The 16,472-nt window shown below is 41.4% G+C and overlaps 2 non-coding genes across 2 annotated transcripts; both read left to right on the forward strand.

The window, feature by feature from the left end:
- The first annotated feature begins 3,243 nt into the window (after nucleotides 1-3,243).
- On the forward strand, nucleotides 3,244-3,348 carry TRNAL-CAA. The gene is made up of 2 exons: nucleotides 3,244-3,281; nucleotides 3,303-3,348. It is a non-coding gene; the product is annotated as a tRNA-Leu (tRNA).
- Nucleotides 3,349-3,568: 220 nt separating this feature from the next.
- On the forward strand, nucleotides 3,569-3,640 carry TRNAE-CUC. Its single transcript has one exon. It is a non-coding gene; the product is annotated as a tRNA-Glu (tRNA).
- The last annotated feature ends 12,832 nt before the right edge of the window (nucleotides 3,641-16,472 follow it).

Here is a 16,472-nt window from a genome sequence, read left to right on the forward strand (position 1 = left end):
GTGAAACAAAGTGTGAACTGCCAAGTGCAATGTCTTTGTGAGTAGACATTTTAGTTTATGCACAAAATGTTTTATTGAATTTGAACATTTTTAACACTGAAAAATCCAGAGCTAATGAATCTAGAAAATAAAGCACTTCATCAGTATGTAATTTTGTCCAATGTCATCTGTTAAAGCTTTCCCCAAGCCTGCGGAGGCAGTCCTAAAGGCGTGTCCTCTTGCTACCTGACAACATTTCAAAAGCATCCTGTTCTCTGACATCACCTGCCTTTGTAGCGCTCTTTTCTGGTCCGCTCTTGATCCCACTGGCACTCCATCCACTGACCCACCTCTGTCCTCCCTCCCCGCTTGCCTTCCAGTCCAGGTTCTGCCACAGCCGTCACTGCCCTGGCACACACCTTTGTCCCCTCTTCCTGCATCTATTCGCTTGGCAGGAAGCCTCTGCTCCTGTCCTTGTAGCTCTCACATGGTCAACTGTGTACTGGGCACAACGGCATGCATGCTCCCTACTCATGCCATGTCCGTCTTTTTTTAAAAAAAATATATATACATTTTATTGATTTTTTACAGAGAGGAAGAGAGAGGGATAGAGAGTTAGAAACACGATGAGAGAGAAATATCAATTAGCTGCCTCCTGCACAACCCCTACTGGGGATGCACCCACAACCAAGGTACACACCCCTGACCAGAATCGAACCCAGGACCCGTCAGTCCACAAGTTGAGGCTCTATCCATTGAGCCAAACCAATCAGGGCCAGGTCTAGCTTTTCTATCACCAATTTTCTCTTGACCTCAGGGGTTTTATCCTGGGATTCCAGTGGCTAGAACTCAGAGTCCCATGAATTTGGATGGAAACAATTTATGTCTTTATCTTCACTAACCTCTAGCTAAGTATGTATCTCCTTCCGTTAACAATGGAGATAGCAAACCACAGTACACATTACAGCTGTAAGCATTTCAGGATGTCGTTTATTCTTATCATTAATTCAAATGGTGCTAGCTTATTTAATGTGTTAATAAGTAAGCATGTTACAATATCACAAATTAATTTTAAATTTTTTGGTAACAGAATTTCAACATACTAGGCATTTAGCTTCCTCTGTAATCCTATATGTTTTATCTTATGCATTTAAAGACACTGAGGGACTCTGAAGGGCATGTATGAAAAACACAGAGCTATGATCAGAATCAATGGGGAAAGACTAAAAACATTCCCTTTAGGATCAGAAACAACTCAAAGAAGTCCACTCTCACCACTGTTAGTCAATATTGCACTAAGAAGTTACAGCCAAAGAAATTAGGCAAGAAAAAGATAGAAGTTATCCAAATTGGAAAGAAAGAAACAAGACTTTCTCTAGTCACAGATGACAAAATCATTCTGTATGTAAAAGTACCAGAGAATAATAATAATTAAAAAAAGCTACTAGAGATAATACTTAAGTTTAGCAAAGTAGCAGATCATGAGATTAAACAAAAAAATTCAGTACAGCCGAAACCGGTTTGGCTCAATGGATAGAGCGTCGGCTTGGGGACTGAAGGGACCCGGGTTCAATTTCCGTCAAGGGCATGTACCTTGGTTGCCGGCATATCCCCAGTAGGGGGTGTGCAAGAGGCAGCTGATTGATGACTCTCTCTCATCGATGTTTCCAACTCTCTATCTCTCTCCCTTCCTCTCTGTATAAAATCAATAAAATATATTTTTAAAAAATTCAGTAGTTTTTATACACCAGCAATTCCATTTACAATAGTCCCCAAAATAATAAACTGCATGCCCATAAATTTAATCTAGAAATCTAGAAGGTGAAACCCTTTTATGTTGAAAACTATAAAACATTGTTGAAATAAAGGAAAACCCTAAATAAATGGACTGGAACACAATATTGTTAAGAGCCAATACCACCCACAGTGATGGGCAGACTCATGCAATCTCTAACAAAACCCCAGGGAATTTTTTCTCAGATGTGGAAGAGTTAATTTCCAAATGCATCTGGAAATGCAAGGGCCTTCAAGCAGCCAAAACATTCTTGAAGGGGGAAAAAAAAAGTTGGAGGATTCACACTACTTGATTTCCGAACATACTATAAAGCTACGACAAAATTAATTAAAACAGCGTGGTGCTGGCACAATGATGGACACAAAGCCCACTGGGACAGAACTGAGAGCCCAGAAATAAGCCCATGGATTTGGAACATTGGAGGAAAAAAGTTTCACAAATGGTGTTGGCACAGCTGGAAAATAATGCAAAGAATGAAACTGTACTCCTAACTCATATACAAAAATTAACTCAAAATGGACAGGTGACTTAAACATGAGAGCTAAAATGATACAGCTAATGGGGGAGGGGGGGGTAAATCTTCACGACCTTGAATTTGGCCATGGATTCTTAGATAAATCAAAAGTCTGAGCAGTACAAAAGAAAGCAGATAAATTGTACTTAATCAAAATTAAAAAACTTTTGAGCATCAATGACATTATAAAGAAAACGAGAAGACAACATACAGGATGGGAAAAACATTTGCAAATCATATAACGGGGTACAGGTCTAGCACCCGGAATATGTAAAGAACAAAAAGGCAGACAACCCCATTAGAAAAATGGACAGACAAGTAGAGGAAATAAACGGCACCCACATTGAAATGGAAGAAGTGTAAGTTTTGTTTTTTTCGGGCCAAAAATCCTCGAGTTATGGAGCCAAAATCCTGTGGGCTCCACTTTCAAAATTGACTCTGTCACCACCAGGTCCACTGCCCTCCGGCCCAGCGAGGGCTGCAGCGGCCTCGGCCCCGCACCCAGGCCGCCTGCACCTCGGACCCTCCTTCCCCGCATTCCCGCCGCGCTCCTCGCTGCCGGGACAAACAGCTCGCTCCCGCCTGCTCTGCGGGGCCCCGGGCTCCGCGGGCTCCATCGTCCCCCCTCCCTCCGGGTGCGGCGCGGCCGGGGCGGTGCCTGGCCAAGTCCTGGGGCCAGAGAGCCGAGCCGGCGGACCGCCGGAGAGCTGCGTCCCCACCGCTCTCCCGGGGCCTGCGCTCCCGCAGCCGGAGCGCCCAGCCGCTGGCCGCGGGGGGATCCGCACTGGGAGGCGCCCGGCGCCCCCCGGCCTCGGCCGCTGGATGTCGCGGGCCAGGGCTGGGCTCCTGCGAGCTCCCGCGTGGTCTGGATGAGAGACACCTCTCCCTCCTCTTCCCCCGCCCCCGACCGTGCGCACGCAGCTAATAGGCTACATGGGGAGGAAATGGCAGCGGTGTCAGGATGGCCGAGTGGTCTAAGGCGCCAGACTCAAGGGGCTCCCTTACCTACGGGTGTTCTGGTCTCCGCATGGAGGCGTGGGTTCGAATCCCACTTCTGACACATGACTTTTTTTTGCCCCCTCATTCCCAGTCTTCCCCCTCAGAAACCAATGTTTTCTATTGTTCTCTGTTTGTGTCTCCCTGGCTGCGGTGGCTGGGAGGCTGCCAGGGAAGGAGAAGGAGGCGTCTAAAACTTCTGAGATCCACCCAATCACAGTCACACCTACAACTTACGTCACATATCAGGAACTTAGTGTATTTCAGAGAGCAAGGTTACCATCTCCCTGGTGGTCTAGTGGTTAGGATTCGGCGCTCTCACCGCCGCGGCCCGGGTTCGATTCCCGGTCAGGGAAGAGTTCTTTTCTTCTCTAACTTGAAAGTATGAGATATATTTGATAACTTTCTCTTTTGGAAGAAAGTTATTATCAGAGCTTAGCGTTACTGTGGTTAATGAACTTCCACTACGTGTTAGGCGTTGTTCTATTTCTACAATGTCTTAACTAGGATGAGTTTTCACCGTGTTTCCTTCTCTGACTTTTCCCCAAAAGTTTGACATGGGTTGGCATTACTTTAAATGTTTGGTAAAATTTTCTAGTGAATCTACATGATCCTGTGCTTTCTCTCCCCCCCCCCCCTCCCCCCCCATTGGGAAATTTTTTATTAGTGATTGATCTCTGTGCCAGTGATCGGACCATTCAAATTTTCCATTTCTTTTGATTCATTCTTGGCAGGTTGTATGTTTCTAAGAATTTACCCATTTCTTCTAGTTTTCCCAGTTTGTTGGCATATTGTTCATAGTAGCTTCTATGATTCTTTGTGTTTCTGTGGTATCATTACAGTATAATGTATGTTCTTTCCTTTGTCATTTTGTTGATTTGGGTCTTCTCCCTTTTTCTCTTGAATAGTCTAGCTAGAGGCTGGGCAGTTTTCATCTTGACAAAGAACCAATTCTTAGTGTTTTAGGTCTTTCCTACTGTTTTTCTGTTTCCAGTTTCATTTATTGGGATATTTTTGCTGTAATATTTTAGTTCTGTTCTTCTGCTGACTTTGGGCTTCTGCTTCCCCCTCCTAGACCCCCCTAGTTCCTTGATATATGAAGTTAGTATTTTTATTTAAATTTTTAATTGGTCTTGTATTTTCTTTTAACATGTTTTTATTGATTTCAGAGAGAGAGGGAGGGAGAGGGATAGAAAGACAGAAACATCGATGAGAGAGAGATGGATCGAGCCCCAACCAGTGCATATGCCCTGAACGGGAATGGAACCGGAACATCTTGGTCCATGGGTCTATGCTCAACCACAGAGCCACACCAGCCAGGATGTTTTGTACTTTTTATTTCTATGTTATTATTTTAAATTTTATTTGGCCATTGTTTTGCTTATTTTTCTCTTATTTGTTTGCTGTTATTTATTTTTAGGTCTCTTTATTTTCCTCGGTGTTTTTAAAATTTTTATTTTTCAATTACGGTTAACATTCAATATTATTTTGTATCAGTTTCAGGTGCAGTAACTATGTTTTACAAAGTGCTCTCACTAATATTTCCAGCACCTGACTATTTATAGTTATTATATATTAGTATTATTGACTACATTCCCTATGCTGTTTTTATTTATTTTAATTTTTATTATTTTTTACATATGTCCCCCTTTTTCCCCATTGACCCTCTCCAGCCTGCCCCCCACCCCCTGCCCAGGCCTTCAACACCCTATTGACTGTGTCCATGGGTCATGCATATATGAATACATATATGCATGACCCATGGACATATGTATCTTCCTTTTGGTTGATTACCTCCCACCCATTACCCTCCCCCCTTCCCTCTGAGATTCTGCACTCTGCTTCATGCTTCCATGTCTCTGGACCAATTCCACTCATCAGGTTACTTTGTTAATTAGATTTCACATCTGCGTTTGATCATATGATACTTGTCTTTGACTGAATCATGTCACTTATCTTGATGTTCTCCAGGTCCATCCATGCTGTCTCAAAGGGCAAGAGATCCTTTTTTATGGCTGCATAGTATTCCATGGTATAAAGGTACCACAGTGTTTTTATCCATTCAGCTACTGATGGCACTTGGGCTGTTTCTAGATCTTAGCTATTGTAAATTGTGTCACTATGAAAATATGGGTGAATACATTCTTTGTGATTGTGTTTTGGGTTCCTTAGTATATATTCTTAGAAGTGGGATCACTGGGTCAAATGGTAGTTCCATATTTAATTTTTTTGAGGAAACTCCATACTGTTTTCCATGATGGTTGCACCAGTCTGCATTCCCATCAGCAATGTACTAGGGTTTCCCCACCCCTTTTTAAAAAATATATTTTTATTGATTTCAGAGGAAGAAAAAAGGAGGGAGAAAGAAAGAGAGAGATAGAAACATCAATGATGGAGAGAATCATTGATTGGCTGCCTAATGCACGCTCCCTACTGGGGTTTGAGTCTGCAACCCAGACATGTGCCCTTGACCAGAATAGAACCATTCACAGGCCGATGCTCTATCCACTGAGCAAGCCTGGGGAGACCTTGGGTTTCCTTTTCTTCACATCCTGGCTAGCACTTGTAATTTGTTGTTGGGTTCCCTGTGCTGTTTTTATATCCCATGACTATTTTGTAACTACCAATCTGTACTTATTAATCCTTTCACCTTTTTCACCAAGTTGCCCAACTCCCCTTACTTCTGGCAACTATTTGTCTGTTCTCTGTATCTATGAGTCTGTTTCAGTTTTCTTTGTTCATTTATTTTGTTCTTTAGAATCCACATACAAGTGAAATCATATGGTATTTGTTTTTCTCTAACTGACTTATTTCACTTATCATAAAATCCTTTGGGTCCACTCATGCTGTTACAAATGGTAAGATTTTATTTTTTTTATGACAGAGTAATATTCCATTTTATACACTGAGTGGCCGGATTATTATGATCTCTGAACGCATAATAATATGGCCACTCAGTGTATATCCTATATAATAAGAGGCTAATATGCAAATTGTCCTCTCGATCAGGAGTTTGACCAGCAGGAAGGCTGGCCTATGGCCCATATCCCTCCCCGTGGCCAGACTGGCTGGACTCTACCCAATTTGGATGCCTTTCTCTTGCCATCTCATGCACTGGGCCTCTAATATATATACACTGAGTGGCCAGATTATTATGCTTTCAGAGATCATAATAATCTGGCCACTCATTGTATATGTATCATAACATTTCTATCCAGTTATCTTTTTTATTTATTCTATTTATTGGGAGGCTTTGGTTGATAACATTAGATAGGTTTCAAATGTACAATACTATCAAGGTCAAATCTTCTTCCATCACCATATATTTCAATACCTATACCCTCTTCCTCCTGCTTCTGATAACCTCCATGTCATCTGTGTCTATTAATTAATTAAAAGCTAGTGAAGATGGTGAAGATGAGCGTCTTTTCACAGATCGGTTGGCAATTTGTTTATCTTCTTGCGAAAGTGTCTGTTCAGGTCCTCTGCTCTTTTTACATTGGGTTGTTTGTTGGGCGTTGAGTAGTGCGGGTTTTTATATGTTTTGGATATTAACTTCTTGTCAGAGCTGTTTGCAAACATCTCTCCCATTTGGTTGGCTGCACTTTTTTTGTGTGGCTATTTCTTTTGTCATGCAAATTTATTTTTTTTAAAGTATATTTTATTGATTTTTTTACAGACAGGAAGGGAGAGGGATAAAGAGTTAGAAATATTGATCAGCTGCCTCCTGCATGCCCCGTGCTGGGGATGTACCCACAACCAAGGTACATGCCCTTGACTTGAATCAAACCTGGGACCCTTCAGTCCACAGGCTGACACTCTATCCACTGGGCCAAGCCGGCCCAGCCATGCAGAAGCTTTTTAGTTTGATATAATTCCCCTTCATTTATTCTTGCCTGTACTCCCCTTGAGTTTGGGATCAAATTCATAAAATCTTCTCTAACACCAAGGCCCATAAGTTTTTTGCCAATAAGTGGATGTTGTATTTGACCACATGCTGTTTCTGCATCCGTTTCAATTATTGTCGCTTTGTAGTATACTTTGAAGTCAGAGAATGTGATATCTTTGGCTTGTTTTATTTTCACAAGATTGCTTTGGCTCTTTGGGATCTTTTGTGGTTCCATATTAATCTGATAATTTTTTTTGGTTCTATTTCCTTTAAAAATGTCATTGGAATTTTGAAGGAGGATTATATTAAACCTGCGTATTGACTTGGGTAACATAGGCATTTAAACTATGTTTATTCTTCCAGTCCATGAACATGGAAGACCTTTTGATTTCATTGCTATTTTTTCTCTTTAAAAATGCTTTGTAGTTTTCAGTATATATATATATATATGCCTTTCACAATTTGTTTGTGAGGTTTATTTCAAGGTATTTTATTCTTTATGTTGTAAGTGCAAAATGAATTGTTTTTCCCCCACTTCATTTTCTGACATTTCATTTAGTATATAGGAAAGCAATGGAACTTTTATATTAATTTTTATCTTGCAAATTAGCTATATTCACTTATTTTTTTCTAATAGTTGTGTGTGTGTGTGTGTGTGTGTGTGTGTGTAGTCTATATGGTTTTCTGTATAAAGAATCATGCCATCTGCAAAAAGTGATACTTTTATGTATTCATTTCCAGTTTGGATGCCTTTTATTTCTTTCTCTTGCCTGATTGCTTGGATTAGGACGTCCAGAACTATCTATAATAATAAAAGTGAAATATGCTAATTAGACCAGACATCCTCCCAGATGAAGCTGGGGCTTCAGGTTCCGGTGTCTGCCCGCGGCCTGCAGGGAAGCTCAGGTTCCAGGTGCCAGAGGGAAATCAGTGCCAGCAGCCGGGGGAAGGAAGGCCTACTCTGCATGAATTTCGTGCATCGGGCCTCTAGTGCTGAATAAGAGTGTGAGAGAGGGCATCCTTATCTTATTCCTGAACTTAGAGGAAAAGCTTTCTGCTTTTCTCCATTGAGTGTGATATTGTACCGGATCCAGCCGGTATCACAGGTCCTGAAGGTGGGGCTAGGAGGTTTAAGAGAAATAAAGACAAGAGAAAGCGGGGCTTCAGGAGGACTGCTAGTCCAGGGTGAGATTGCAGTAGCTTTATTAGTTGCAGGCGTACATTTATACGGCCTTTCTGGGCGTTTCTCCAAGTGCCCCTTTCCCAGGACAAGGCTGCCCATCAGCTCCTTAAGGCGTTCTTGGAAAAAGATACATAGAGCAGGCATTGGCTAGATATATTGAGAACAGCTTAGCTGAGAACATCCAGATAAGTCATGCATCACACGCACTCCCTAACAATGGGGCTATGGTCTGCCCTGTCCCTAGTTGACCCTGAAGGCTTAGGGGAGAGCAGGTAGGCATCCCTACCCTATGCTCCATCCTTGCCCTCGGGCCCCACGGAACATGGCTTCCCACAGTATTAGTTGAGGGTTTGTCATATATGGCCTTTAGTATTGTGAGGGACTTTCCTTCCAGACACTTTGCATTGAGTGTTTTAATCATAAGTAGATGTTGTATCTTACCAGATGTTTTCTCTGCATCTGTTGATAAGATCATTCAACTTTCATCCTTTGTTTATTGATGTGGTGTATTACATTGATTGATCATATGCTGACTCACCCTTGTGCTTCTGGAATGAATGCCACTTCATCATGACGTCTTGTTTTTTCGGTGTACTGTTGAATTCAATTAGCTAGTGTTTTGTTTAGGATTTTTGCATCTATTCATATTGGTCTGCAGTTTTCCTCGTGTGTGTTTTTCTTGCCAGGTTTTGGTATCAGGGTTATGTTGGCTACATAAAATGTGTTAGGAAGTTTAGCCTCTTCTTCAGTTATTTTGGAAGAGTTTGAGAAAGGATAGTTATCAAATCTCTTGAATGTTTGGTAGAATTTTTCTGATGAAACCATCTGGTCCTGAAGTTTTATGTTTTTGGGACTTTTTTTTTTTTTTTAATGGTTGTTTCCATTTCCTTGCTATTCATCAGTCTATTTCAGTTTTTCAAATTCTTCATGATTCAGTCTAGGAAGATTACATTTTTCTAGGAGCTTCTATTTTCTCTAGGTTATGGTTTTTGGTGGCATATAGTCTTACATACTATTCTAGTATGGTTATTTGTATATCAGATGTCTATTGTAACTTCTCTTTTACTTCTGATTTGGTTTATATGAGTTATTTCTCTTTTTTCCTTAGTGAGTCTAATTTATTAAGTTTTTCAAAGAACTAGATCTTCATTGTACTAATTTTTTGTATAATCTTTTCATTCTCTATTTTATTCTAGTTTTTATTATTTCCTTTCTTCTTCTGACTTTCAGTTGCTTTTGTACTTCTTTTCCTAGTTCATCAGGAAATGGTAAGATTTCATCAAGATGTAATATTAGGTTGTTTACTTGGGATTTCTCTTGTTTATTGAGATAGGCCTTTAATGATATAAACTTCCCTCTTATTACTGCTTTCACTGCATCTCACAAGTTTGATATGTGATATTGTCATCCTCATTTGGCTCTGTATATCTTTATATCTCACCTTTATTTCTTTTTTGACTTAGTTATTTTTCAGTAGTATATTGTTTAATCTCCACGTGTGTGTGTGTGTGTGTGTGTGTGTGTGTGTGTGTTACTTTATTTGCAGTTGATTTATAATTTCAAAGCATTGTGGTCAGAGAATATGCTTGGTATAATGCCAATCATCTTAAATTTGTTGAGGCCACTTTGTGACCCAACAAAGTTCTATTTTTGAGAATGTGCACTGATGTTCTAGGATGACATGCTCTGCAAATGTCAATCATGTCCATTTGGTCTGATTGTTATTTAAGGCCAATATTTCTTTACTAATTTTCTGTTTGGATGGTCTGTCTAGCATTGTCACTGGAGTATTAAGGTCCCCCATTATGACTGTATTGTTGTCTGTTTCTCCCTTTAGTTCTGTTACTGGTTGCTGTGAATATTTCGGTGCTCCCTGATGGGTGCATATAGATTAAGAAGTGTTATGTCTTCCTGATGTAGTGTCCCCTTTATCGTTATGACATATCTATCTTTGTCTCTTGTTATCTTTGCTATATTGAAGTCTATTTTGTTAGATATCAGTATGACTACATCCACTTTTCTGTTGATATTTATTTGGAGAATCATTTTTCACCCTTTCACTTTGAGTCTGTGTTGTCAGTTTAAATGTGTCTTTTGTAGGAAGCATGTTTTTTGATCCAATCTGCCACCCTGTGCCTCTTTAGTGAATTCAGTCTTGTTGCACTAAGGGTAATTATTGATGTAGGAGGATTTTTATAGCCATTTTACCTGTTTTCTGATAGCTCTCTGCCTCCATTGGTTACTTTTCTTTGTGTGTGTGTGTGTGTGTGTGTGTGTATGTGTGTGTGTGTGTACGTGTTTGTGTGTGTATGTGTGTGTGAATGTGTGTGTGTGTGTGGTTATCAATAGGTTTACGAAAAAGAAAGTTTCATATATACAGTAATTTTTCCCTTTTGAATGCACCTGATCTCCATCCTCCTTTGCAAATTCAGGCCTTTATCCCTTCTTCTTTTATGTGTTTGTTGTCACAGATTATCTCTGTTTATGCTGTGAATTTGTTGGTGACCTTACTCATAGTTTTGTGACCTTTCATCTTTTGTTTCAGGTAGAACAGCCCCCTGGAATATTTCCCTCAGCAGCTTCAGTATATCTGAAAAGTCTTTTTTCCCCCTCTTTATATTGGGTCTAGTAATAATTAATGTCGTTTTTAAACATTCGTTTAAAATCTTGCTTGGCGTTGACTTGTATTGACATAACCTTCAAACACGTGGTATCTACAGAACGTGTGAAGTGCAATTAACAAGTTTTGCTTGAAAAAGTTGGTGTTTGGTTTGGTTTTTGTTGCAAAACTAGGGCTAAGAAGATGGTGGATGAAGAGCATATTCGGCACTGCATGCTTTATGAGTTCCAATTAGGAAGAAAAGCAAGTGAGGCTGCAAAAAACATCTGTAGTGCTCTTGGTCAAGATGCAGTTAGCGCCAGAAAATGCCAGCGTTGGTTTGAGAAATTTCGCGAGGGAAATTTTTCGTTAGATGACAAGAGTGGTCTAGGCCGTGTGTCCAATTTTGATCAAGAAGCTCTTCAAGCTCTTTTGGTGCAAAATCCTCAAATTACCCAACAAGAGCTTGCGACAACTTTAAATTGTTCACAAAAAACAATTTCCAATCAATTGCGTGCACTTGGCAAAGTCCAAAAGTTTGGAAAATGGGTTCCTCATGAGTTGACCGACAACAACCGTAATCAAAGAATCACAATTTGCAGTTCGCTCCTCTCTCGTCAAAACCGTTTGCCGTTTTTAGAGCAAATTTTTACCGGAGATGAAAAATAGGTGCTGTATGTTAATTTGAAAAGGCGGCCTCAATGGTTGGACAAAAATGAGGCTCCGCAGCCCACGCCAAAACCTGATTTGCATGCGAAAAAAGTGATGTTGTGTGTTTGGTGGAATTTTAAAGGAATTCTTCATTATGAACTTTTACCATCTACCCAAACCATTACAAGTGCAGTGTATAGTGCCCAATTGGAAAGGTTAGCCCAAGCTTTAAGAGAAAAAGAACCCGCGCTGATTAATCGGAAGGGCGTAATTCTTCACCACGATAACGCACGGCCGCATACTGCAAGAATCACTGCTGAAAAACTGTGCCAGTTGGAATGGGAAGTTCTCCCTCAACCTGCATATTCTCCTGATATTGCCCCTTCCGATTACCATTTGTTTCGTTCTTTGCAAAACTTTCTTCTTGGAAAAAAATTTAATAATGAAGAATGCCTCAAAAATGTATTGACCGAATTTTTTGCATCAAAATCACAAGAATTTTACATCAGAGGGATTTAAATGCTTCCTGAGCGTTGGGCACAAGTAGTAGAAAACAATGGCAACTATATTGTTGATTAAATTTTGTTGTATTGTTTAAATAAATTCGATTTAAAAAAGTATTAGAAAACGACATTAATTATTACTAGAACTAATATTTCCTTTCGAAAAGCATCATTTTACCTCACGGTGTGAACACGTACCCAAGTGTCCTTGCAAGGATATGCTTAGCTCATCTAATAGCGAAAAAAGACCTGCCAGGCACTCAAGCGGGGCCCCCCTCTCATCGCCCGAGCAGAGTTCTTGTCATCCGGGGAGTTCTGGCTGGAAAAGCACCTTGGCTTCTCCCCGCAGGCCCGCAGCCCGGTGAGGATCTGCCCCTCGACAGCCTCTCACCTCCTCGGGGAGAAGAAGGCGAGAGTCCTGGCACCCATTTCTTCCCCAAGGGACTCAAGTATTCGAGAACCGAGCGCTTTGTGTGGAATTTCATTTATAATTTTAATAACAGCTGGTAATGCTTCGTGTAGTTCTGGGGACTTTTTTTCGCCGCAAGTTGCTCAGGATGGATAATGCGGCCTGCAGACGAACGTCTGGGTGACCAACATTTTCCACCTTTGCAGCAGCTCCTGGATGTCAGTCATGTGTGCGGCTCCGTCTGTCCATCTCCCAGCACATCTCCCACTCAGTCCCGTGTTCCAGGGAGTAACTGAAGAGCTTCAAACCCAGCAGGCTGCGCGGGCAGCGCGGCTCTTCCCGCAGCTCCCGCACACCCAGCCCGCAGGGAGCACAGAAGGGCCTGCCGCATCCCTCCGTTGATTCCTCAAGTCGAATTGGGTTAAAATGCTGAGTTTTCCACCCTTTTTATAACTTGATTTTCACTATCTTCAGCCATGACTTCACCTCTGCGTTTGACGGTGCCGGCGGGCACAGGATTGCGTTCAGTGTGCGGGCTGCCTGCTTCCCCAGCCTCTTCCTTGCCGGTAACGGGCCAGGCTTAATTCCTTCTCCTCCAGTCGCCTGCGGCTTTTCATTGTTCTCCATCTGCAGTGCTATCAGATGAGAAGCCTGGAATAAGGATTCATCTCCAGCAGTCATTTTTATTAGAGCAATTTCTTGCTTTTGCATGTGTTCACGCATGCTTTGAAAATATTCCAGTGGTGTTTTAGCTAAATCCGGGTGTTTTGATGGCAAGTGACTCCGTTCCGAAGGTTTCAGGGCATCACTGGATGAACGCTCAGCACACAGCACACAGCGCCGTGGATCCATCTCAGGACCGGGCTCTTGAACAAATCCAGATTCCAAGTAGTTGGGATCATGTTTTCTTGGTACGTTGCGTTTTTTCTTCTCTCCGCCTCCGGTTCGAATGTTCTTCCCAGTGGTGCCTGAGCAGGACTGTGGAGAACGACTCACTGACAGCTCAAGGTTAAGTGAAGTACAATATTACTGTTGTTCCTATTGTCATTAGTTACATTTCTCTTGTATTACTAAAGAAGTGCAAGGCATTCCTTTGCTTCCCTCCTCCCTTCATTATGGGTTTATTCCATTCGAATCTAAAACCAGACAAGAAATGACAGTTATATTTAAAAAATATATATTTTATTGATTTTTTACAGGGAGAAAGGGAGAGGGATAGAGAGCTAGAAACATCGATCAGCTGCCTCCTGCACACCTCCTACCAGGGATGTGCCCACAACCAAGGTACATGCCCTTGACCGGAATGGAACCTGGGACTTTCAATCTTTCAGTCTGCAGGCCGACGCTCTATCCACTGAACCAAACCGGCTAGGGCAAAAATGATAGTTATTAAAGTCAAAGTATTTGATGCCATTAAATATAACAGTTGAAGAAAATACACAGTTACACACAATACACAAATAAAATAACACAACCGGACGAGAATCAGTAATGGTGGAGCAGATGACTGCTGTAGTGGTGACACAATACTGAAGCCTCTTGCACCTCTCTCGTTTCCCCCTCTTTAGTTATTAAAAGGGACTTCGTGAGAGGTACTAGGCTCTAGCATATTTTGTGATTTTAGTGCAATGTAAAATTTAGTGCAAGGCGAAAATTGCCATTCAGTCAGAATATAAGAATTTCTTAGAACATATTAGGATTAATAAAACATAAAAAATGCAAATAATATTCAAATTTTTCTACAGACCACCAAAATTTTCTCACAGACCACCGATTATCACCTGTTTCCCTGTCTTTAAGTATGCCTTTTAGAGATTTTTCATTTCTGTGCTGCCTGCTGCCTTGTTTATTCATTACATTTGATGAATTCCTTCTCTGTCTAGCCATCTATGTATCAGTTGCACTTGTCCTGCAAATTAATGTGAAGAATTTTTTCTCTTATTTTCCAGTAGGTGGCGCTTAATCACAACTTTTTTAGCCCTGTGATGGTCCAGTGCTGCCCTCGGGCTTTGTCAGTTTGCTCTCCCGGTAATTGAGATTTCAGACTCTACCGGGTCCTCTTTGCACCCCAACCCTGGTACCAATCCCAGAGAGCACCCTTTGCTCAGGGAAGGAAGAGATTCTTTAGTGACAGTTCTCAGTTTGCAGGTGATGTGCTCGGCACCCCCACACCAGGAGCAAAGCGGGGCGGCTCTGGGAGGCCCTGGCCAGCCGGCTCCCAGCTTTGTCTCTGCCCGAAGCCTCCTGCGCAGCGGCGCCCCCTGGCGGTGCGCTCCCGGGTCTCGGGGCTCCGCGGCAGCGATGCTCCTGGCCTTTGCAGGAGTGACCCCTGTTTGGACTGGAGGCAATACGACCCTGAACAGCCATTTGTAAGCCTGCGGCCACAGGAGAACAAAAGACCAGGAAACACTGCTGGGCGCCGGGAGGGAGTCAGACCACCACACAGGGAATGAAACCTGCCCTGAAGGGGCTGATCACACATCTGCATCCGCCCCATCACCAGCCCGCCAGCCCGCCCCCAGGCCCTCCTCTCACTAGCCTCAGAGTTAAAATCTGTTCCGTCTGATACAAGTATCACTTCCCCAGCTTGCTTTTTTTATTTTTTTATTTTTATTTTTTTATTGCCATTTGCATGAAATGTCTTTTTCCATCATCTTACTTTCAGTCCGCTTGCGTCTTTCATCTCAGGTCAGTCTTGTAGGCAGCATAGATATCAGCCTTTTTTTTTTTTTTTTTTTTTTTTTTTAACTATTCTGCAACCCATGTCTTTTGTTTGGAGCATTGAAAGTGATTATTGAAGGTACATATTTATTGTCATTTTATTGTTTATACCTATTCTTTTCCTTTCGTCTTCTTAAAGAAGCCCTTTTACCATTTCATCTGAAACTGGTTTGGTATCACATTGAACTCCTTTGACTGTTTCTTTTTTTGGGAAGCTCTTTATTTCTCTCTCAGTTTTTTTTTTTTTTTTTTTTTTTTTTTTTTTTTTTTTTTTTTTTTTTTTTTGTAAAATATATTTTATTGTTTTCTTACAGAGAGGAAGGGAGAGGGATAGAGAGTCATAAACATCAATATGAGAGAAACACCAATCAGCTGCCTCCTGCACACTCCCCACTGGGAATGTGCCTGCACCCTTGGCCAGAATCGAACCCCGGGACCCTTCCATCTGAATGCTGACGCTCTATCCACTGAGCCAAACCAGTTAGGGCGTCTCCCTCAATTTTAAGCGAAACTTTGCTGGGTATATTAGTCTTGGTTGGCATTTGTTGCTTTATATCTACTTGAATATTTTTCATACCTATCCCTTCTGTCCTAAAATGTTTCTGTTGAGAAATCAGCTGTCTCATGAGAACTTTCTTAGAGGTAACTAACTGTCTTTCTCTGGCTGCTTTAACATTCTCTCTTTTGGGTTGTACCTTTGCCATTTTAATTATGACATGTTTTGGTGTGGGCCTCTTTGGGTTTCACTTGTTTGAGACTCTAGTTCCTGGATTTGTGTGTCATTTGTCTTCAATAGGTTAGAGAAGTTTTCACTATTTCTTTTTAAAATATATATATATATTTTATTGACTTTTTACAGAGAGTAAGAGAGAGGGATAGAGAGTTAGAAACATCAATGAGAGAGAAACATCGATCAGCTGCCTCCTGCACAGTCCCCATTGGGGATGTGCCCGCAACCAAGGTACATGCCCTTGACTGGAATCAAACCCGGGATCCTTCAGTCCACAGGCCGACGCTCTATCCACTGAGTCAAACCGGTTTCGGCCACTCTTTATTTCTTAAAAAAAAAAAAAAAAATTATATATATATATATATATATATATATATATATATATATATATATATATATATATATATTGATTTCAGAGAAAAAGGGAGAGGGAGAGATAGAAACATCAATGATGAGAGAGAATCATTGATTGGCTGCCTTCTGCACACCCCCTACTGGGGATC

The sequence above is a fragment of the Pipistrellus kuhlii genome, unplaced genomic scaffold (genome assembly GCF_014108245.1).
Source record: "Pipistrellus kuhlii isolate mPipKuh1 unplaced genomic scaffold, mPipKuh1.p scaffold_m20_p_21, whole genome shotgun sequence".
In the NCBI taxonomy this organism is placed as follows: domain Eukaryota; kingdom Metazoa; phylum Chordata; class Mammalia; order Chiroptera; family Vespertilionidae; genus Pipistrellus; species Pipistrellus kuhlii.